The sequence below is a fragment of the Mauremys mutica genome, chromosome 12 (genome assembly GCF_020497125.1).
Source record: "Mauremys mutica isolate MM-2020 ecotype Southern chromosome 12, ASM2049712v1, whole genome shotgun sequence".
NCBI classification, from domain to species: Eukaryota; Metazoa; Chordata; order Testudines; family Geoemydidae; genus Mauremys; species Mauremys mutica.
Genome location: NC_059083.1, coordinates 53,444,627 through 53,467,252, shown reverse-complemented (window position 1 = coordinate 53,467,252; position 22,626 = coordinate 53,444,627). Strand labels below are relative to the sequence as shown.

Sequence of the window (22,626 nt, the reverse complement as noted above, 5' to 3'; positions counted from 1 at the left end):
AAAGAAAGTGGAGGAAACCGAGGTGAAAGGTGCAGCCATGCTACAGCCAGCCAAGATGGGATGTGTTGGGGCAGCAACTTTGCCACAAGCACATACAGTGAAAGTCTATGAAGAAGGCAGTAAAGCACCAAAACCCTGGGAGGTGAGTATCAAAGGCTGGGGAAGGCTGAGGGTCTCCAAACAGCCAGGGTGGCCCTGCTCCCACTCTGCCCCCGTGCACCCTCCTGCTCTGCGGCTCTTCCTCCCCCATGCCAGGGGTGTGGCCTGGGCTGGGGCCACATCCCACGCCACCCACCCACCTGGCCGTCTGGGGCTGGGGGGGCTGAAGGTGCTGGGGCCAGGCTGCCCGTCCACCTGGAGCTCCAAGCCTGGGGCCATGCTGCCTATCCGCTACCTGCCTACCCAGTGCTCCATGGCTGGGGGTGCTGGCTGGGGCCATGCCTGGGTTGGGGGACTAGTGGCCACAGTGGGGGGCTCTGGGCTCCGGTGGGGAGTGGAAGGGCTGGGGGATGAGCCTTGGGCAGATGGGGTGGGGCTGGGGGCTAGCCTCCCCAAACACTCATTTCACATGCCACCCATGACCAAAATCATGACTTATTTAAGCAGATAGGGTTTGGAGGACAGAGAGGTCACAGGAGTTGGATGGAAACATGGGTGCTTTCCAGGGGACAATGGGGAGCTACCTAATTCAGAGGTGGCTGGCATAAGATTGAGCCTCCCATCACCCACCCCTCCTTTGTTTCTGAGTCCCACATGCCTGGCAAACATTGGCTTACCCAGAGTAAGCCAGAGGCAGTGCTGATCAGCTCCTAGGATGTGGTCCTGTGATTCCTGTTGACAGTCAGTTGTCCCAGTTTCATTCAACAAGGAGCCAGCAGATTCCCCTAGGATATTTATCAGCCAGCCTAGTTCTGTGTTCAAAAGGACACGGCTCACTTGATGACTTGGGCTGCCAGTTTGAACATGGACAGGTTCTGTGAGTGAAATTTCTTCTTTTGAAACTTTTGTGGAAGAATGGGGTACTTTGCCTTTTGGGGAACATATTACTTTGTCAATTGCTTAATATTTCACTAGTTTCTTGTTTCATAACTTTTTCCTCTCTCTATTTTTCTCATTATTGTATTTCTGTTTCTCTCTCTCTCTCTCTTTCAGTTGATTTTCTCCCAGAAACCTTTACACCTTGTTAAGTGTGGCAATGTGAATTTGGGGGAAAGAGCACCAATCGTGTATTTTTGGTTGCACTGTGACTCAAAGCTACACAGAAAGACCAATTTTATCATGGGTATAATAGACCTGCTCTGACTAAAGTTCTAACATGGCTCTTGCACTCAGTTGAAATATTAAGAGTGGACTGTATTTTCACCATATCAACAGACATCAATGTTCTAAATCAGTCCTATAATAAGTAACAAGAGAGCCCTGTAGGTTTTAAATACATTTACTCAAAACCAAGGTCCTGATCCTGCAAACCTCCTGCTGAGTGTTCTTAGAAAGAGCTTCTTTGAGTCACCATTGAGGGGTGCATTTCTGGCAAGCTAAGTTAATGTTAGAAGTGTTCAAAATGTGCAGTTTGAAAGAAATGGGCACAAAATGGAATTGATTATTAACAAATATGCATGTTGAACAAATCATTTGTAATGAAAAATTCAATATTATCAGTTGGTTGGTTTGTTTTTCCTTCAAAAACTGAAACGCTTTGGAAACAGCTTGGAAAAAAAATTACCAAAAAAACCCCCCAAACCCACAAAATTTCCATGAGAGTTTAAAAGAAAATTGTACACTTCCTCTGAAATATTTTCAAGGAAAATATCACTTTCTTATTAGTTCTGGCTCATTTTACTTCTGGATTGGGGAAAAAATATTGTAAAAAGATAAAGATAATACTATCACACAGCTGACTTCTTCCGTAGTAGTACATTCTCTCTCTGTTAATATAGCTAAACTCCAGAATCTGAAGTTATTAACCTCTTCCTAGACCTCAGGGGTATCACATCGGTGATGTTACTGAGCTCCATGATCTTAAAGAATGAGTTTCTTTCTCCATTTGCGTCGTCTGATTTCTTTGTACATCTGTCTCTAGCACTTCTTCAGTTCTTACTCCTTGTGGTAGCACCAAGCTTAGAGAGTCTCCCTAGCAAACTGAAGGAGTGGGAAAAATGCTTTACTGACCCCGACTATGAAGAGCTGGTGGATATTGCCAAAAATGGATTGGAAAAAGGGTGTAGTTCAAAGAAGGTGGTTATTGTAGGGGCAGGAATAAGTGGACTCACTGCTGCCCAACTGTTGCAAGATGCTGGCTGCAAGGTAATACTAATGATCGAGAGGAGCCAGAGACAGGCAAGGGAATCAGTGCTTCTCTGAAATGATCTGATTGTATTTACACAATGCTGAAGACAAAAACAAGGTGAATTTCAGTGGGCTGGGTGCTGTATGCACACAAGCAGTATATTACTCTCTTTTCCAGACACAAAGTTCATTGAGTTAAAGTTAAGGGGCTGGTTCACAAAAAGACTTGGGAGCCTAACTGCAACTTTAGGTGCCTAACTCCCAGAATCAGGCCACAGAGAGATTTGCAAAACCCCTGCTCAGTTGTCCCTGAACCTTCTAGATGCCTAAACTCACTTAATGCCTAACTCTGAGGGCACCGATATTTTTGTCTGTGAGCATGCGCACTGCAGCCTACCTCTAGGCACCCGGCACCCTTGTCCCAGTGGGACGCATGAACTGGGGGAAGGTTTCAGTTCATCTGCAAATCTGACACCATCAGCTCAGGATTAAACAAAGACTGTGAATGGCTTGCCAGCTACAAAACCAATTTCTCCTCTCTTGGTTTTCACACCTCAGCTGCTAGAGGAGGGCCTCATCCTCCCTGATTGAACTAACCTCGTTATCTCTAGCCTGCTTCTTGCTTGCTTGTATATACCTGCCCCTGGAAATTTCCACTACATGCATCCGATGAAGTGGATATTCAACCACGAAAGCTCATGCTCCAAAATGTCTGTTAGTCTATAAGGTGCCACAAGACTCTTTGCTGCTTTTCCTCATAAGTCATGTGCTTTGGCACCCTAATCATTTTTGTTGCCCTCCGCTGGACTCTTTCCAATTTGTCCACACCCTTTTTGTAGTGTGGGGCCCAAAACTGGACACAGTACTCCGGATGAGGCCTCAACAATGCCAAATAGAGGGGAATGATCACAACCCTCAATCTGCTGGCAATGCTCCTACTTATACAGCCCCAAATGACGTTAGCTTTCTTGGCAGCAAGGGCACATTGTTGACTCATATCCAGCTTTTCATCCAGCAGTAGGGCCTGAGGAGACTTATCTCAGATGGGGGTAAGCAGTAGACTATCAGCAGTTCTCAAACTTCATTTCACCCTTCTGACAACAAAAATTACTGCGTGAACCCAGGACGGGGGAACCGAAACCCGAGCCCATCCAACCCACGCCATCCTGGGCGGGGTGGCCATGCCGGCCAAGGACTTCTGTCTTGGGGAGGGAGGCATGTAACCTTAGCCTCCCTGTCCAGGGCTGAAGCCCTCGGGCTTTGGCCTCAGCCCCAAGTGGTGGAGCTCAGGCTTGGCAACCCCAGTTGAGAACCCCTGGCCTGCACTATTTGGAAAGGGGTAGGCAGCCTAAAATGTTTGAAAAGCACTGCATTACAACAACCACACCACAACTGAGTTGTAAAGCGAAATTGAAGGTAGGGTGCACATATCAACAAATGAAAATTAAAATCCGGCTAGACCATTGCAGTCGGAGTGGAAATAATTAATAACTCAGGGAATCAATAGTTAAGGTTGAACTTACAAGAAGCCAAAGTATTTGGGACCATATAAACCAGGGGTGGGCAAACTATGGCCAGTGGGCCGGATCCGGCCTGTCAGGGCTTTGGACCCAGCTCACAGAATTGCCACCCCCATGGTGCTGCGGGCCCTGCGCTGCTCTCAGAAGTGGCTGGCACCACGTCCCTGTGGCCCCTGGGGAAGGAGCGGCGGAGGGCTCTGTGCACCGGCCTTGCCTGAAGGCACCGCCCCCCATTCCCATTGGCCGGGAATGGGGAACCGCAGACAATGGGCGCTTCAGGGGAGGTACCCACAGGTGCGGGCAGTGCGCGGAGCCCTCTGCTCCTCATCTCCCAGGGGCTGCAGGGATGTGGTGCCGGACACTTCTGGGAGCGGCGTGGCGTAGGGTCAGGGCAGACAGGGAACTTGCCCTGGCACAGGTGCGTGCTGTTGCCACCCCAGAGCCACTCCAGGTAAGCGGCGCCAGGCCGGAACCTGCAACCTGAACTCCTCCTGCACCCCGAACCTCTCCTGCATCCTGCACCCCAACTCCCCGCCCTGAGACCTTGCCACACCCCTCCTGCACCCCAAACCCTGCCACATCCCAACCCCCTGCCCTGAGCCCCCTGCCGTACCCCTTCTGCACCCCAAACACCACCACACCCAATCCCCCTGCCCTAAGCTCCCTCTCACACGCTGCACCCCCTCCTGCACCCCAACCCCCTTCCCTGAGCCCCTCGTACACCCTGCACCCCTCTCTGCCCCAACTCTTTGCCCTGAGCCCCTTTCTGCACACCGCACTCCCTCCCACACCCCAACCTCCTGCCCCAGCCCTACATTCATGGCCCTGCATGCAATTCCCCCACCCAGACGTGGTCCTCAGGCCAAAAAGATTGCCCACCCCTAATATAAACTCCCAAAGTATCCCTGCTCTTGCTGTGGCTTCATTCCCCAGGCCCACCCTGCTACTTGCCTCTTGACCACAGCGCCCCCCCTGACCACAGCACCCTGGGAGGTTGCCTGCATCACCCACTTGTAATGCTGGCCCTGATGCCACCTCTCAGAAGAGTGCCCTGACTACTGGGCAATGGGATAGTCTGATGTAGGTGTCCCTTTCTCTGACCATGGCAACTGAGTTGAGCCCTGCTGATGAGCTGTGTAGAAGTACACCGATCTTCTCCCAGTTCATAGATGGCTCTGGGGCATAGGTGTTCTGACACCTAGAGGGAAGCAGCATTCCATCACATATCTCCCTTTAAATTTTGCATTTCTACTCATCCCCAGAGTAGAACCTTAGGTACTTAGGGAACTTTGACAGTGAAAATGTAGGCACTGAGTGACTTTAGATGCTTGAAAGATTCAGTGGCAGATGAGCGGTAGGGGATTGTGAATGCCAGTGGCACCTACATTTGGGATTTAGGCACCTAAGTCCCTTTGTGAATCTCACCATTAGCAACCGGCAAGTGAAAGAAAACCATGGCCTATGTTTTGTTTTTAGGTTCTGATTCTGGAAGCCAGTGATCGCGTGGGAGGACGCATCATGACCTATCACAATAAGGACAAAAGCTGGTATGTGGACCTTGGACCCATGCGTTTGCCCGAACACCACAGGTAATACATTTACCCCTTATCAGCCACCAATAACTGTTCATAAAAGGAGAAGCCTCAGTTTTAAGATTTTTATGATCATTCCTAGAAAAAAAAATAATGAAAGGCTTGTATCTGATGAGCTTAAGGTGCCTCCTTCCTGCCTTGCATGGACCACCTGCATTGCCTCACATTGTCAGTTTGTGTACAGGAGAGAGAGATATCTTTGAGGGGCTGTTACTCTTCCAGAACAGGTGGGCTGCAAATGGGTGAGGAGAAGCAGGGAGTGGACTGGAGCGATGGCTCTACTTTGCCAGCCACTGTATCTAAACCAGCTTAGCGGGGCAGTGCCTAGGATTGGCCCAGAAAAATTCCCTCTGAAGCAAAAGGATTAATTCCCCCTTAAGCAAAGGGGTAGCCAGAAATTAGAGTTACAATTTGCTTCCTGGTATGCTCTTGGAGTACACAGCTGTCACATACCAGCTATGGACTGGTTACAGAGGTCCCACCCCAGAGAGATCCAGAGATGTGGACCCTTTATGACAGCGATACTCAGACCTCAGTGGTTCAGAAGCCAAACTAGCGATTCACATTACCCAAAAGAGCCAAAGTAGTGTTATTTCATTGTTTCATTTACTATAGTACTACTCATATTTAAACAATAAGATGGGAAATATTTAGTATTTTTTTATAAATTTGCTGTGAGAATTATATATATAATCTTAATTCTCTCAGCAAATAAGTTAATAATGTATTGCAAGTCGATCATTTAATTTGTTAATGGCATAAAAATTCGTTAATAACTTAGATTGGTTAATAATTAAATCACAGTGTTTTAATATCATGTGCTGCAAAAAGCTACAGGAAACACATTAAAGGCCCACTTGCGAGCTGCAGTCTGACTATCATTGCTTTAAGACATCTTTAATACACTGCCAGCTGTGGCTATTCTCAGCTCAGGTAAGATGTGATACACACCACACCACATACTGGCTAAATATTTTAGTACAGTTCAGCATTCCATCACATCTCCCCTTTTATGTCTTACATTCCTGCCATTGCAAAATTTACACTATTGTGCTATCATTAAAGTTTGGTATGGATCAGTCTGTTATGTATCTCTGAGTCATACTGGCTTTCTAATTACACAATCCAAAAGCATCACAATTTGATCATCTGGCTGTTCATTACTTGCATGACTGGCTGTGGTTAGTTAGGTAACTTCGAGGCTTCTTCTTGTTCTGAGTCTGATGAGTTTGCTCTGTTGTTTACTCTTTCTATGGGATTAACTGTACATTTTGATGGTTTCAGTTGAACTCTCCACTGTCAGCCTCAATCACATAAGATCTGGGCAATTAATTCTTTTTTTCATTTTGATAGCTGAAATTCTTCATCCTTTTCCTCTATTAAGTTCAGCCAAAATACAATCACCAGGTTCTAAACGGGCAGTTTTCTAACTAAGTGACATGTATTGTAAAAGTGTTTGCCTTTTTGTCTGACTTGGCGACTTTCTTTCTGGCCATTTTGAAGACAGGTACTTTTTCAAAGTCAAAACAGTAGTTTTGAGTTGTCTTCCCACCAGGAGTTGAGCTGGACTATATCCAGTAGCTGTTGTTAGTGTTAGCTCAGAAGAGCACAGAATGGATCTTCCCGCTATGGGATTTTCTTGGCTGTCTATGCAGCTCTCTGTCTCTCCATTCACTTGTGGGCAATGTGGGCTGCTAGTAATATGATCAAAATCATATTTTGTTTGAATTTCTTTAAATTCCAAAGCAGTGAATTGTAGCCCATTGTCCATCACTACTGGAATACCAAAACAAGTAACAGTGAACTTCAGTTTTTCAATAACACTCTGACATGTTATGTCTTTCTTTAAGTACATTATTTGTATGTACCTGGAAAAATTAGTTCACTCAACTAGATAATGATGTCTTCTAAATCTGCATAAATCTACAGCTAGTCTGTTCCAAGGTCTGTTTGGTAAACGTGCTGTTATTCTATATGATTTAGTATTGTCTCTTAAAGTTATTTCTACTGGATTTCCTTTCAAAAGTCCAATAGCATCAAATACTCCATTGAGTTCTTCCACCATTCCCACTAGGCCCACCAGGGGAGGGATAGCTCAGTGGTTTAAGCATTGGCCTCTTAAACCTCAGGTTGTAAACTCAGTCCTTGAGGGGGCTACTTAGGGATCTGGGGCAAAATCAGTACTTGGTCCTGCTAGGGATAAACCCCATGACCTTCTAGGGTTCCTTCCAGTTTTATGAGATAGGTATATCTCCATTTATTTTATTATTATTATTATTATTATTTTTAATGGCTGTCACACTGTGGCTAAGAAGGTTGTTGGTCTTTGATCCTTTGATCACATGCAGTCTAGATTCATAACTTTTGTCTTTGTAATTTGTTTCTGTGGTGAACTGGCGCATGCAGTTCAGAATACCTCCACGGCTAGTCAGACCTGTATCAGGTGATTTCAGCTCTCAGGGGTTGAAGGTGACTGTATGTCCCTTCTGATATGACTGTCATGTGCGCTTCTGAGTCAATTTTAATGTCAGTAGTCTTGCCATGAATATTTGGTTTCACTCTCAAGGCACACTCTGTGTCATTGCTCATGGTAGATCCCCAGAAACACTGGTTTTTGATTGTCTGCAATACAAGCCAACCCCCTGACTGCTTTTGTGTGGAAAACAGCAGCAAAATGTCCGTATTTTGTGCATTTATTATATCTTGCTGTTTTGTCTGGACATACATTTCTTGGGCTATGAAATTTTCCACATCTTGTGTATGCAGTCTTGTCATTTATCTGGAATTTGTCCCTCATATCCTTAGGATAAAGACTTGTAGAACTTATGCTGTTTACCACTTCTAAGCTATTGTGACAGGTTTAAGAGTGGTAGCCGTGTTAGTCTCTATCAGCAAAAAGAACGAAGAGTACTTGTGGCACCTTAGAGACTAACAAATTTATTTAGCTTTTGTGGGCTAAAACCCACTTCATCAGCTGCATGTAGTGGAAAAATACAGTAGGAAGAGATATATATACACAGAGAACATGAAAAAATGGGTGTTGCCATACCCATTATAACAAGAGTGATCAGTTAAGGTGAGCTATTATCAGCAGGAGAAAAAAAACCTTTTGTAGTGATAATCAGGATGGTCCATTTCCAACAGTTGACAAGAAGGTGTGAGTAACAGTAGGAGTTAAAAATAAGCATGGGGAAATAGTTTTACTTTGTGTAATGACCCATCCACTCCCAGTCTTTAGTCAAGCCTAATTTAATGGTGTCAAGTTTGCAAATTAATTCCAATTCAGCAGTTGCTACGAGGAAGCTGGCACAGCATAGCTTTCAAATAAGTCCCAGTTCTCTGAGGTATAAAGTATGCATCAATCATAAGCAGAACCATTTCATAGTCAACTTTGCATCTGTCTTCAGCACATGATGGCATATATCACATTGGTAGATGTGCAGGTGAACGAGCCTCTGATAGTGTGGCTGATGTGATTAGGTCCTATGATGGTGTCCCCTGAATAGATATGTGGACAGAATTGGCAACAGGCTTTGTTGTAAGGATAGGTTCCTGGGTTAGTGTGTGTGGTGTGTGGTTGCTGGTGAGTATTTGCTTCAGGTTGGGGGTCTATCTGTCAGTGAGGACTGGCCTGTCCCCCAAGATCTGTGAGAGTGAGGGATCATCCTTCAGGATAGGTTGTAGATCCTTGATGATGCGCTGGTGAGGTTTTAGTTGGGGGCTGAAGGTCACAGCTAATGGCATTCTGTTACTTTCTTTGTTGGGCCTGTCTTGTAGTAGGTGACTTCTGGATACTCTTCTGGCTCTGTCAAACTTTCTTCACTTCAGCAGGTGGGTATTGTAGTTGTAAGAATTCTTGATAGAGATCTTGTCGGTGTTTGTCTCTATCTGAGGAGTTGGAGCAAATGCGATTGTATCTTAGAGCTTGGTTGTAGACAATGGATTGTGTGGTGTGGTCTGGATGAAAGGACAGTCCCCACAAAGAAAGTAACAGAATGCCACTAGCTTTCAGCCCCCAACTAAAACCTCTCCAGAGCATCATCAAGGATCTACAACCTATCCTGAAGGATGATACCTCATTCTCACAGATCTTGGAAGACAGGCCAGTCCTCGCTTACGGACAGCCCCCCAACCTGAAGCAAATACTCACCAGCAACCACACAACAAAAACACTAACCCAGAAACCTAGCCTTACAACAAAGCCCATTGCATCAATCATAGGCAGAACCATTTCATAGTCAACTTTGCATCTGTCTTCAGTAAAGAAGAAAGATTTGAAAGCTATGCTGTGCCAGCTTCCTCGTAGCAACTGCTGAATTGGAATTAATTTGCAAACTTGACACCATTAAATTAGGCTTGACTAAAGACTGGGAGTGGATGGGTCATTACACAAAGTAAAACTATTTTCCCATGCTTATTTTTAACTCCTACTGTTACTCACACCTTCTTGTCAACTGTTGGAAATGGGCCCACAAAAGCTTATGCTCAAATAAATTTGTTAGCCTATAAGGTGCCACAAGTACTCCTTGTTCTTTTCACTTCTAAGCTAGCTTCTCAGGTTTCCCATTTGGCATGTTTGTTTTGCGTTTTTTTAAGGTCAGACTGTTTTGCTATTTGAATAGCTATGTGTAGGGTTAAGTCTGTTTTTAATTGTAGCTGCTGTGAATGACTTCACCTGTAAGCCCTGTGGTCAATCTATCTCTGATATTTTCAGATTTTACAGTCCCCAGATCAGTTTTCTGCCAATATATGGAAAACTCTGATAAAAGATTCAACATTTTCCCCTTGTTCTTGAATTCTCTGGTGAAAATATGACCTTTCATAAGTCCCATTTCTCTGAGGTATAAAGTATGCATCAATCATAGGCAGAACCATTTCATAGTCAACTTTGCATCGGTCTTCAGTAAAGAAGAAAGATTTGAAAGCTATGCTGTGCCAGCTTCCTCGTAGCATAAATTAAAAAGAAACCATGAATATCATCAGTTTCTTTGTGGAGTTTGGTTGCAAAGCAAAACCTTGCATCCAGTATGGCCATTCTGAAGGTTTGTCAAAGCTGAAGTTCTCCAGGGCATTGAGGAGTGACATGTTGATGTGAGTGACCCTGCAACCTTTGCTGCTGTTTCTTTTTTTTTTCTTTACTTTTTTTCGGCTTGCAACTTTTGTTGCTGCTTCCGTTTTCCTCTGGCACCAGTTAGACTGCCTTAACATCTGACCCATGTTATGTACCCCGGAGCAAGCACAGGAATTTAAATTCGGCCCCTTTTGGGAGGCACAGAAGCTTGCTGTCCCCGCTCCCCACCCAGCCCCGGGAGGAGCATAAGAACATAACATAACAACATAAGAACGGCCGTATCGGGTCAGACCAAAGGTCCATCTAGCCCAGTATCTGTCTACCGACAGTGGCCAATGCCAGGTGCCCCAGAGGGAGTGAACCTAACAGGCAATGATCAAGTGATCTTCCTCCTGCCATCCATCTCCATCCTCTGACGAACAGAGGCTAGGGACACCATTCTTACCCATCCTGGCTAATAGCCATTTATGGACTTAGCCACCATGAATTTATCCAGTTCCCTTTTAAACATTGTTATAGTCCTAGCCTTCACAACCTCCTCAGGTAAGGAGTACCACAAGTTGACTGTGCGCTGCGTGAAGAACTTCCTTTTATTTGTTTTAAACCTGCTGCCTATTAATTTCATTTGGTGACCCCTAGTTCTCGTATTATGGGAATAAGTAAATAACTTCTCCTTATCCACTTTCTCAACATCACTCATGATTTTATATACCTCTATCATATCCCCCCTTAGTCTCCTCTTTTCCAAGCTGAAGAGTCCTAGCCTCTTTAATCTTTCCTCATATGGGACCCTCTCCAAACCCCTAATCATTTTAGTTGCCCTTTTCCGAACCTTTTCTAGTGCTAGAATATCTTTTTTGAGGTGAGGAGACCACATCTGTACACAGTAATGGATTTATATAAGGGCAATACTATATTCTCCGTCTTGTTCTCTATCCCCTTTTTAATGATTCCTAACATCCTGTTTGCTTTTTTGATCGCCTCTGCACACTGCGTGGACATCTTCAGAGAACTATCCACAATGACTCCAAGATCTTTTTCCTGACTCGTTGTAGCTAAATTAGCCCCCATCATATTGTATGTATAGTTGGGGTTATTTTTTCCAATGTGCATTATTTTACATTTATCCACATTCAATTTCATTTGCCATTTTGTTGCCCTATCACTTAGTTTTGTGAGACCTTTTTGAAGTTCTTCACAATCTGCTTTGGTCTTAACTATCTTGAGCAGTTTAGTATCATCTGCAAACTTGGCCACCTCACTGTTTACCCCTTTCTCCAGATCATTTATGATTAAATTGAATAGGATTGATCCTAGGACTGACCCTTGGGGAACACCACTAGTTACCCCTCTCCATTCTGAGAATTTACCATTAATTCCTACCCTTTGTTCCCTGTCTTTTAACCAGTTCTCAATCCATGAAAGGACCTTCCCCTTTATCCCATGACAACTTATTTTACATAAGAGCCTTTGGTGAGGGACCTTGTCAAAGGCTTTCTGGAAATCCAAGTACACTATGTCCATCAGATCCCCCTTGTCCACATGTTTGTTGACCCCTTCAAAGAACTCTAATAGGTTAGTAAGACATGATTTCCCTTTACAGAAACCATGTTGACTACTGCTCAATAATTTATGTTTTTCTATGTGTCTGACAATTTTATTTTTAACTATTGTTTCAACTAATTTGCCCGGTACCGACGTTAGACTTACCGGTCTGTAATTGCCGGGATCACCTCTAGATCCCTTTTTAAATATTGGCGTTACATTAGCTAACTTCCAATCATTGGGTACCAAAGCCGATTTAAAGGACAGGTTACAAACCATAGTTAATAGTTCCGCAACTTCACATTTGAGTTCTTTCAGAACTCTTGGGTGAATGCCATCTGGTCCCGATGACTTGTTAATGTTGAGTTTATCAATTAATTCCCAAACCTCCTCTAGTGACACTTCAATCTGTGACAGTTCCTCAGATTTGTCACCTACAAAAGCCAGCTCAGGTTTGGGAATCTCCCTAACATCCTCAGCCGTGAAGACTGATGCAAAGAATCCATTTAGTTTCTCCGCAATGACTTTATCGTCTTTAAGCGCTCCTTTTATATTTTGATCGTCAAGGGGCCCCACTGGTTGTTTAGCAGGCTTCCTGCTTCTGATGTACTTAAAAAACATTTTTTTATTACCTTTGGAGTTTTGGGCTAGCCGTTCTTCAAACTCCTCTTCGGCTTTTCTTATTACACTCCTGCACTTAAGTTGGCAGTGTTTGTGCTCCTTTCTATTTGCCTCACTAGGATTTGACTTCCACTTTTTAAAGGAAGTCTTTTTATCTCTCACTGCTTCTTTTACATGGTTGTTAAGCCATGGTGGCTCTTTTTTAGTTCTTTTACTGTGTTTCTTAATTTGGGGTATACATTGAAGTTGGGCCTCTATTATGGTGTCTTTAAAAAGCGCCTATGCAGCTTGCAGGGATTTCACTCTAGTCACTGTACCTTTTAATTTCTGTTTAACTAATTTCATAATTTTTGCACAGTTCCCCTTTCTGAAATTAAATGCCACAGTGTTGGGCTGTTGAGATGTTCTTCCCACCACAGGGATGTTGAATGCTATTGTATTATGGTCACTATTTCCAAGCGGTCCTGCTATAGTTACCTCTTGGACCAGCTCCTGCACTCCACTCAGGATTAAATCTAGAGTTGCCTCTCCCCTTGTGAGTTCCCGTACCAGCTGCTCCATGAAGCAGTCATTTAAAGTATCGAGAAATTTTATCTCTGCATTTCGTCCTGAAGTGAAATGTTCCCAGTCAATATGGGGATAATTGAAATCCCCCACTATTATTGGGTTCATAATTTTGATAGCCTCTCTAATTTCCCTTAGCATTTCATCATCACTATTACTGTCCTGGTCAGGTGGTCGATAATAGATCCCTAATGTTATATTTTTATTAGAGCATGGAATTTCTATCCATAGAAATTCTATGGAACATGTGGATTCGCTTAAGATTTTTACTTCATTTGAATCTACATTTTCTTTCACATATAATGCCACACCTCCCCCCGCATGACCTGTTCTGTCCTTCCGATATATTTTGTACCCCGGAATGATTGTGTCCCATTGATTGCTCTCATTCCACCAGGTTTCTGTGATGCCTATGCCCGATGCCTCCCCTCCCCACCCAGCCATGGGAGGAGCTTGATCTTGCCTCCCTCCACCCTGCCCTGGCCCCAGCCCCAGCCTCGGCCCAGGCTCGATCTTCCCTCCCTCCACCCTGCTTCAGCCCCAATCTGGTAGGAGATCGATTCTCACTCCCTCCACCCAGCCCCAACACCAGTCCCAGCCCAGCCCCGGCAGGAGCTCGATCTGCCCTGCCTCCATGGCCCAGTGGCTGGAGAAGTTCTGTGCCCCCAATGATTATTGGGGTGGGACTGTGCCTCTGCTTGCCCCCCCTCCCCCCCGAGCATACCCCGTGTACCAGATACAAACTAGTTACAAAGCTTCCACCTCAGAGTTCCAAGAGATGTGGGCCCTTTAAGAGATCTTTAATATAATGCCAACTATGGCTGTTCCCAGTTCTCATAAAGTATGGTACACACCTCACCACCTAGTGGTTAAACTTTATAATACAGTTTAACATTCCATTATAACAGTGGCTTTCAAACAGGGGAATGCATACCCCTAGGGCTACCCGAGCTCTTGTCATGGGGTATGGGCGAAAAAATTCTTTAATGGTGGACAGACCAGGATTGGGAGGGGAGGGGAGAGATGCACACCTGCAAACTCCCCTGTGCAGGCTATCAGGCAGGGCAAGTAGATGCAGGGCTGGCCTTATGGGTGTGTGACCACCCAGGGCACCATGGCCAAGGGCATCAGGGTCAAGAGCAATGATCCCTCTTAATTTTTCCACCCATATGCGGAATAAATTTTGTTATGTGCACCAATGTAATGTACAGATGTGTGCCACCAGTAGAAACAAATAACCTAGATATAATATATACTTTTAAAAAGTTACCAGTAGGGATAATTACATGAGCCAGGACAAGTTAGGCATTTTAGAACTCACTACTCAAATAATTAACTTTAAGTGTAAGAGCGAAATAAAAATGATGAAATACATAGACCAGTCAAAACACTAAAATAACACACTTTGAAAGACTAAAATTACAGAGAATATATGTTTCAGAGTACCAGCCGTGTTAGTCTGTATCCACAAAAAGAACAGGAGTACTTGTGGCACCTTAAAGACTAACAAATTTATTTTAGCATGAGCTTTCGTGAGCTGCAGCTCACTTCTTCGGATGCATAGAATGAAGTGAGCTGCAGCTCACGAAAGCTCATGCTAAAATAAATTTGTTAGTCTTTAAGGTGCCACAAGTACTCCTGTTCTTTTTTAGAGAATATATGTGCGTTGCAGGAAGTACCAAGAATTAACAACAACAACAGAAGTGTTGGGAGGTGTGTGACACAGACAGTGTGTGTGTGTCTGTGTGTGTGTGTGGTGACTCACAGACTGTGTGTGAGACACACAGAGACTGTGTGTGTGTGACACAGTGTGTGACTGTTTGTGTGTGCATGCATGCATGCTGGCTGCTGGGGAACTTTCTGAGAGACACTCATCTGCCGTCTCTTTAAGGCACTCACTGAAAGCTCTCCTCCTCCTGAACCATGTCCCCTCTCCCCTGCTCTGCAGAGATTGGGTACATGGGTAGCGAGTGTGAGTGAGTGTGAGAGAGATGGTCCGACAGAGACAGAGATTGTGTGTGCTGGCTGCTGGGAAAGTCTCTGAGAGACCATACGCTATCCCTTTAAGGCACTCACTCACCCAAAAGGTTGTTCAGACCTCAGAACTGCTGCAAGTCCTGAGCCCTGTCCCCTCTACCCTGCTCTGTGGAGATGGGGTACAGGGGCTGGAGATGGGGGACACCCTGACACCAGCATCCTCCTTTCCCCATGCCCCACTCTGAACAACCATCGGGAGGGTTCCAGGAGCAACTGCAGGAGCAACATGGCTGCAAAGCAGGGGGCAGGGCGGGCACCTGAACACATGCTACCATCTGGATGTGCGGGGCTCTGCTAATCAACTATGTGGCATTTGAATCTCTCCTGGAAGGCCACCCAACCATGTGGCTTACAGGGAATGCTTGATGGAGATTTTGTAGGTCCCTGATCATGCGTTGGAGGGGTTTTAGCTGGGGACTGTATGTGATGGCCAGTGGAGTCCTGTTGGTTTCTTTCTTGGGTTTGTTTTGCAGTAGGAGGCTTCTGGGTACACGTCTGGCTCTGTTGATCTGTTTCTTTATTTCCTCGTGCGGGTTTTGTAGTTTTGAGAATGCTTGGTGGAGATTTTGAAGGTGTTAGATTTTGTAGGTGTTAGAGCAGATATTGTTGTATAACCGTATCTGCTCTAACCCCTCAGACAGAGATCAACACCTACAAAATCTCCACCAAGCATTCTCAAAACTACAATACCCGCACGAGGAAATAAGGAAACAGATCAACAGAGCCAGACATGTACCCAGAAGAAAGAAACCAACAGGACTCCACTGGCCATCACATACAGTCCCCAGCTAAAACTCCTCCAACGCATCATCAGGGATCTACAACTCATCCTGGACAATGATCCCACACTTTCACAGACCTTGGGTGGCAGGCCATTCCTCGCCCACAGACAACCTGCCAACCTGAAGCATATTCTCACCTGTAACTGCACACTGCACCATAGTAACTCTAACTCAGGAACCAATCCATGCAACAAACCTCGATGCCAACTCTGCCCACGTATCTACATCAGCGACACCATCACAGGACCTAACCAGATCAACCACACCATCACCGGTTCATTCACCTGCACGTCCACCAATGTAATATACGCCATCATATGCCAGCAATACCCCTCTGCTATGTACATCGGCCAAACTGGACAGTCTCTACGGAAAAGGATAAATGGACACGAATCAGATATTAGGAATGGCAATATACAAAAACACTTCAACCTCCCTGGCCACACAATAGCAGATCTTAAGGTGGCCATCCTGCAGCAAAAAAATTTCAGGACCAGACTTCAGAGAGAAACTGGTGAGTTTCAGTTCATCTGCAAATCTGACACCATCAGCTCAGGATTAAACAAAGACTGTGAATGGCTTGCCAGCTATAAAACCAGTTTCTCCTCTCTTGGTTTTCACACCTCAGCTGCTAGAGGAGGGCCTCATCCTCCCTGATTGAACTAACCTCGTTATCTCTAGCCTGCTTCTTGCTTGCTTGTATATACCTGCCCCTGGAAATTTCCACTACATGCATCCGATGAAGTGGATATTCACCCATGAAAGCTCATGCTCCAAAATGTCTGTTAGTCTATAAGGTGCCACAAGACTCTTTGCTGCTTTTCCTCATAAGTCATGTGCTTCGGCACCCTAATCATTTTTGTTGCCCTCCGCTGGACTCTTTCCAATTTGTCCACACCCTTCTTGTAGTGTGGGGCCCAAAACTGGACACAGTACTCCGGATGAGGCCTCAGCAATGCCAAATAGAGGGAAATGATCACAACCCTCAATCTGCTGGCAATGCTCCTACTTATACAGCCCCAAATGCCGTTAGCTTTCTTGGCAGCAAGGGCACATTGTTGACTCATATCCAGCTTTTCATCCAGCAGTAGGGCCTGAGGAGACTTATCTCAGATGGGGGTAAGCAGTAGACTATCAGCAGTTCTCAAACTTCATTTCACCCTTCTGACAACAAAAATTACTGCGTGAACCCAGGAGTGGGGAACCGAAGCCCGAGCCCATCCAACCCACGCCATCCTGGGCGGGGTGGCCATGCCGGCCAAGGACTTCTGTCTTGGGGAGGGAGGCATGTAACCTTAGCCTCCCTGTCCAGGGCTGAAGCCCTCGGGCTTTGGCCTCAGCCCCAAGTGGTGGGGCTCAGGCTTGGCGACCCCAGTTGAGAACCCCTGGCCTGCACTATTTGGAAAGGGGTAGGCAGCCTAAAATGTTTGAAAAGCACTGCATTACAACAACCACACCACAACTGAGATGTAAAGCGAAATTGAAGGTAGGGTGCACATATCAACAAATTAAAATTAAAATCCGGCTAGTCGGAGTGGAAATAATTAATAACTCAGGGAATCAATAGTTAAGGTTGAACTTACAAGAAGCCAAAGTATTTGGGACCATATAAACCAGGGGTGGGCAAACTATGGCCAGTGGGCCGGATCCGGCCTGTCAGGACTTTGGACCCAGCTCGCAGAATTGCCACCCCCATGGTGCTGCAGGCCCCACGCCACTCTCAGAAGTGGCTGGCACCACGTCCCTGTGGCCCCTGGGGAAGGAGGGGCAGAGGGCTCTGTGCACCGGCCTTGCCTGAAGGCACCGCCCCCTGTTCCCATTGGCCGGGAATGGGGAACCGCAGACATTGGGCACTTCAGGGAAGGTACCCACAGGTGAGGGCAGTGCGCGGAGCCCTCTGCCCCTCATCTCCCAGGGGCTGCAGGGACGTGGTGCCGGACACTTCTGGGAGCGGCGTGGCGTAGGGTCAGGGCAGGCAGGGAACTTTCCCTGGCCCAAGTGCGTGCTGTTGCCACCCCAGAGCTGCTTCAGGTAAGCTGCGCCAGGCCGGAACCTGCAACCTGAACTCCTCCTGCACCCCGAACCTCTCCTGCACCCTGCACCCCAACTCCCTGCCCTGAGACCTTGCCACACTCCTCCTGCACCCCAAACACCACCACACCCAAACCCCCTGCCCTAAGCTCCCTCTCACACTCTGCACCCCCTCCTGCACCCCAACCCCCTTCCCTGAGCCCCTCGTACACCCTGCACCCCTCCTCTGCCCCAACTCTTTGCCCTGAGCCCCTTTCTGCACACCCCTTTCTACACACTCCCTCCCACACCCCAACCTCCTGCCCCAGCCCTACATTCATGGCCCTGCATGCAATTCCCCCACCCAGATGTGGTCCTCGGGCCAAAAAGGTTGCCCACCCCTAATATAAACTCCCAAAGTATCCCTGCTCTGGCCCCATAGAGACCCCAGCCTGCCATCTTCCAGGCATGATTCTTTTCATACCTTCTTTGTAAGCTATTCTGGTTTTGGATCATGGATTTTCTTGAGTGATAACCATGTGTGCAAATGGTTTAAAATGCTTCCCCTGGAATAGAGCAGTAGGCATGAGCTGTTTAGGTCATGGAAATGCCTCGGATGGTAGGAACACACCATTAAGAACTGAGCTGGAATCAACACAGCTGAGTGGAACATCCTACAGAGACAATGGGAGCCTCAGTTACCGAAAATTAACCTGTAGCTTCAGAGGCAGCTGCATGTACAACCACAACATGGCTGTGTCTGTAGATCAAAGATGAGAGGTGTCAGAAACCTGTGAGAGGGAGAGGACATTGCTGGGAGAGGTGGTAAAACTTTCTCAAGCAAACAGTTTTGGGGGTTTTTTTTGCCTTTTTTCCAAAAGTGAATTGTTTTGTGAATTCAACTTTTGTTCAGTTTTGACATTTTTCTGTTTCCTCCACCCCTTTCCTTTCTCTTTAGGGTTGTGTGTGAATTTGTTACCAAATTTAAACTGAAACTGAACCCATTCTACAATACTGATGACAAAGCTTGGTATTTAGTTAACAGCATCAGGGCAAGAGCTGGAGAGGTAGAAAGAAACCCTGATGTCTTGCAATACCCCTTGCACCCTACAGAGAGAGGAAAATCAGCTAGTGAGTTTTATCGTCAGACACTGGATAAAGTGTGTGTGTGTTGTGGAAAGGACTTGTGCACGTTGGGTTTCTCTTCATTAGCCTGGACTTTTACTTGTTGGTCCTAAGCCCCCTTCATATCCACACACACAGCTTTCGCTTTCAAGTTTAGTCGTCCTTTCAATCCAGGCTAGCTGGCATGATTGGTAGTATGCATTATAGCCTGGGCTCTGCTTTCACTTGAGCTATTAACCTGTCCACTTGGCTGTGAAGATACAAGCTAAAAAACACTCAAGTGATGATATTCCTCCAATGCCATCTCACAATTCCCCCACCACCACGACCACCGTGTGCCAAGAAGAACAAGGGAAAGTCTCATAAAGCGGCTCAGTTTACTGCCTCACACAGAACCATGGAACCTGGCCCCAGAAGTCCTAGAGACATCCATGGGAGAATGTAACATCATTAAGGACACAGTACTTCAGGTTTGGCTTAGCAGTGTGGCTCCTCACACCCGTGGTAGGCTAACCCAGGCACCTGTCAACCGAGTTAGCTCTCCAGTGAGGACATATCCTGGGAAGCTGATTCTGCTAGGTGCTGAGCGCATCTGGGAAATGCGCATGCGCACACACATGCACACACCGTTACATCTGAACTCATGAGATTTAGGCTCTTAAAGGACAGATTTTCAAAGGTGTTTAGGTGCTCACAGACATAGGCGCTGACTCAGGGGATGATCAAGGGCTCAAGCACACATAGATAAAAAATAGTGGCTGCTCAGCACTCATCAGCCACAGCTCTTTGTGGGTGCTGCCCATCAGCTGTTTGGTGCTGGGGGAGCACTTAGAGGGCAGAGAGCAGCGAGCAATGGATGGGCGGGAGTCTCTGGGTTGGAGTTGGAGTTGGAGTTGGAGTGGGGACAGGAAGAGGCAGAGCAAGGGCAGGACCTTGGGGAAGAGGCCTCGAGACAGAGCCAGGGTGGAGCATCCCCAGGGAGAAACAAAAGTCAGCCCCTATGCTCATAGATGCGGAGGCCTCTGGGGCCAGATTATAAAAAGAGACAAAGCAGAGAGCAAGTGATCAGGACTGTGTAATCCAGTGGTTAAGGCACTCGGCTGGGACACCCTGGATCCAGTCCCTCTGCTCCAATGACTATCTGTTCATCCCAAATGGAACAGCTTCAGCGCGAGAGAATGGGACTACCCACTAGCCCAGCAGTCAGGGCATTTATGTAAGAGGTGGGGAGACTCCTGTTCAAATCCTTCCACTTCACCAGGTAGAGGGGGGACTTGAACTGGTGGTAAGGGCAGGGCCAGCTCCAGGGACCAGCATTCCAAGCTGGTGCTTGGGTCGGCAATCTGCAAGGGGTGGCAGTCCCTGTTGTTTTGCCCCCAAGCAGTGCGCTGAATTGCCGCCGCAGACAGCGGGGGCTGTCCATGTGCCCTTAGGGCGGCACACACGTTTCTGCGGTGGCGGCAATCTGGCAGCAGCTTCTATGTTTAGCTGTCTGTGGTGGCTTCAGCTAAACATAGAAGCTGCAGGCGAATTGCCGCCGCCACGGAAACGTGCCTGCCGCCCTAGGGGCACACAGACGAATCACTGAGTAGCATAGTGGATGGGTTTGACTCCTGCTCATCCCTTATGGATGTTGAATAATTCCTATGTTCAACTGAAATGAGATCTCTCTTTGCCTGTCATTCTCTATGGGGATATAATATGCATGCACCTTCCACCCTCTCCACTCTTCCCCACCCAGGATTATTTGCTTAAAGAAGGAAATTTAAGTAGATGAGCCATCGACATGATCGGTGACTTGCTGAATGAAGATGGTGAATTCCAGATGTCATTTCTTCACTCTGTCATGGACCATGTTACATTCTCTGAGAAGGGGTAAGGAAAAAGGAATCTTTATTCAGTTGCTTTATATGTGGAAGAGACATGTACTTCTGGTAGGATCCATCCATCTTTCAATACATTTAACTGTCCATCAACCTCATCTTATCAATGCAGCTGGTTGCCTTCTTTAAAGTAAGCACTGATGGTCTGACTTATCATAAAGGATAGGTGTTCATTGCTATACTTCTCTAGCCATTAAAAACCAGGATCACTTTCACAGTGTCCATAGCTTCTAACTGGGTCAGATCCTATGGAATTCAGTAATTAACTCCAGAGTGTATGTGTTATGGGCATACTGGGGCATCACTCTGTTGTATCTCAGAACCACCTAGGTCAAATGACGCTAAAGTAGTATCATTAATGCTTCCCAGTACCCCCATGAGGCAGAACTAATTCCAAGGCAATCTGAGTAATCATGCAGATTGTTGAGCATTTAGCAGAGTCAAGCTTTAAACAGATAGCTGATCTTAACCTTAACAGCAGCAGACCTGGTGCTCTACCATAATAAAAGAAGTTGGAGTTGGCACTCAGTAGGGGCTAGATTGTATCTTCAACTATGCAGCTCCTTACAGCTCTCTTTGTTGGTCTTGCGGCATTCTCTCAGATAACTGTTGCCCAATGATGTTGTTGCCTTACCATCCTCTTTTCTTCCCCTTTCTTTCAGTTATGATGAGATCACTGGGGGATTCGATCAGCTTCCCGATACTTTCTACCAGTATATTCATGGGGGCGTTCTATTTCACTTCACAGTAGTGAAGATAGTAAACGAGGATGACCAAGTGAGAGTGTGTTTTACCAGAGGCCAGATGCATTGGTCCCCTCGGCTGTGACGTCCGACTACGTTCTTGTCACGGCCATGGCAAAAGCCACATGGCTTATTCAATTTTCACCACCTCTTTCGACTAACAAGGCCCATGCCCTGGGCTCCATTCACTACTCAGAAGCCACTAAGATTGTTTTGGTCTGTACTGAAAAGTTTTGGGAGAAAGAGGGAATACAGGGTGGGAGGTCAATCACTGATCGTCCATCCAGATTCATCTACTACCCCAGCCACAATTTCTCCAGTGATCCTTGCTTCATACATCTGGGGTGATGATGCTGAATTCTTCATTCCCCTCAGTGATGAAAAGTGTGTTGATGTGGTGCTGAGGGACCTGGCAGAAATCCACCAGGTGCCCAAGAATTATATCCAGAGTGTCTGTGATAAGTATGTGATCAAGAAATGGAGCCTGGACAAATATACGATGGGATCCTATGTTTCATTCACCCTGTACTAGTTTGTCGACTACTCCGAAGCTTTGTTTCAGAATGAAGGGAGGGTCCATTTTGCAGGAGAACTCACAGCCCAGCCTCATGCCTGGTTCGAAACCGCTATGAAATCTGCTGTGAGAGCAGCAAGGAACATCCACGGCATTATCAATGCATCACCCAGGTAGCAGCAGCAAGAGCTGAGGAAAAGTAAAATATAATTGATGATATAATAATAATAAGGATGCTTGGGGAAGGCTCAAATGCATCAGCTACTGACTGGGGGCACCGCTAATCAGCGGGCATTACAGGATTGTTACTTTAGGTTTAGCCCTGGTGGGGGG

At 46.3% G+C, this 22,626-nt stretch overlaps 1 pseudogene; it reads left to right on the top strand.

The window, feature by feature from the left end:
- The first annotated feature begins 963 nt into the window (after nt 1–963).
- On the top strand, nt 964–22,503 carry LOC123346187 (annotated as a pseudogene).
- The last annotated feature ends 123 nt before the right edge of the window (nt 22,504–22,626 follow it).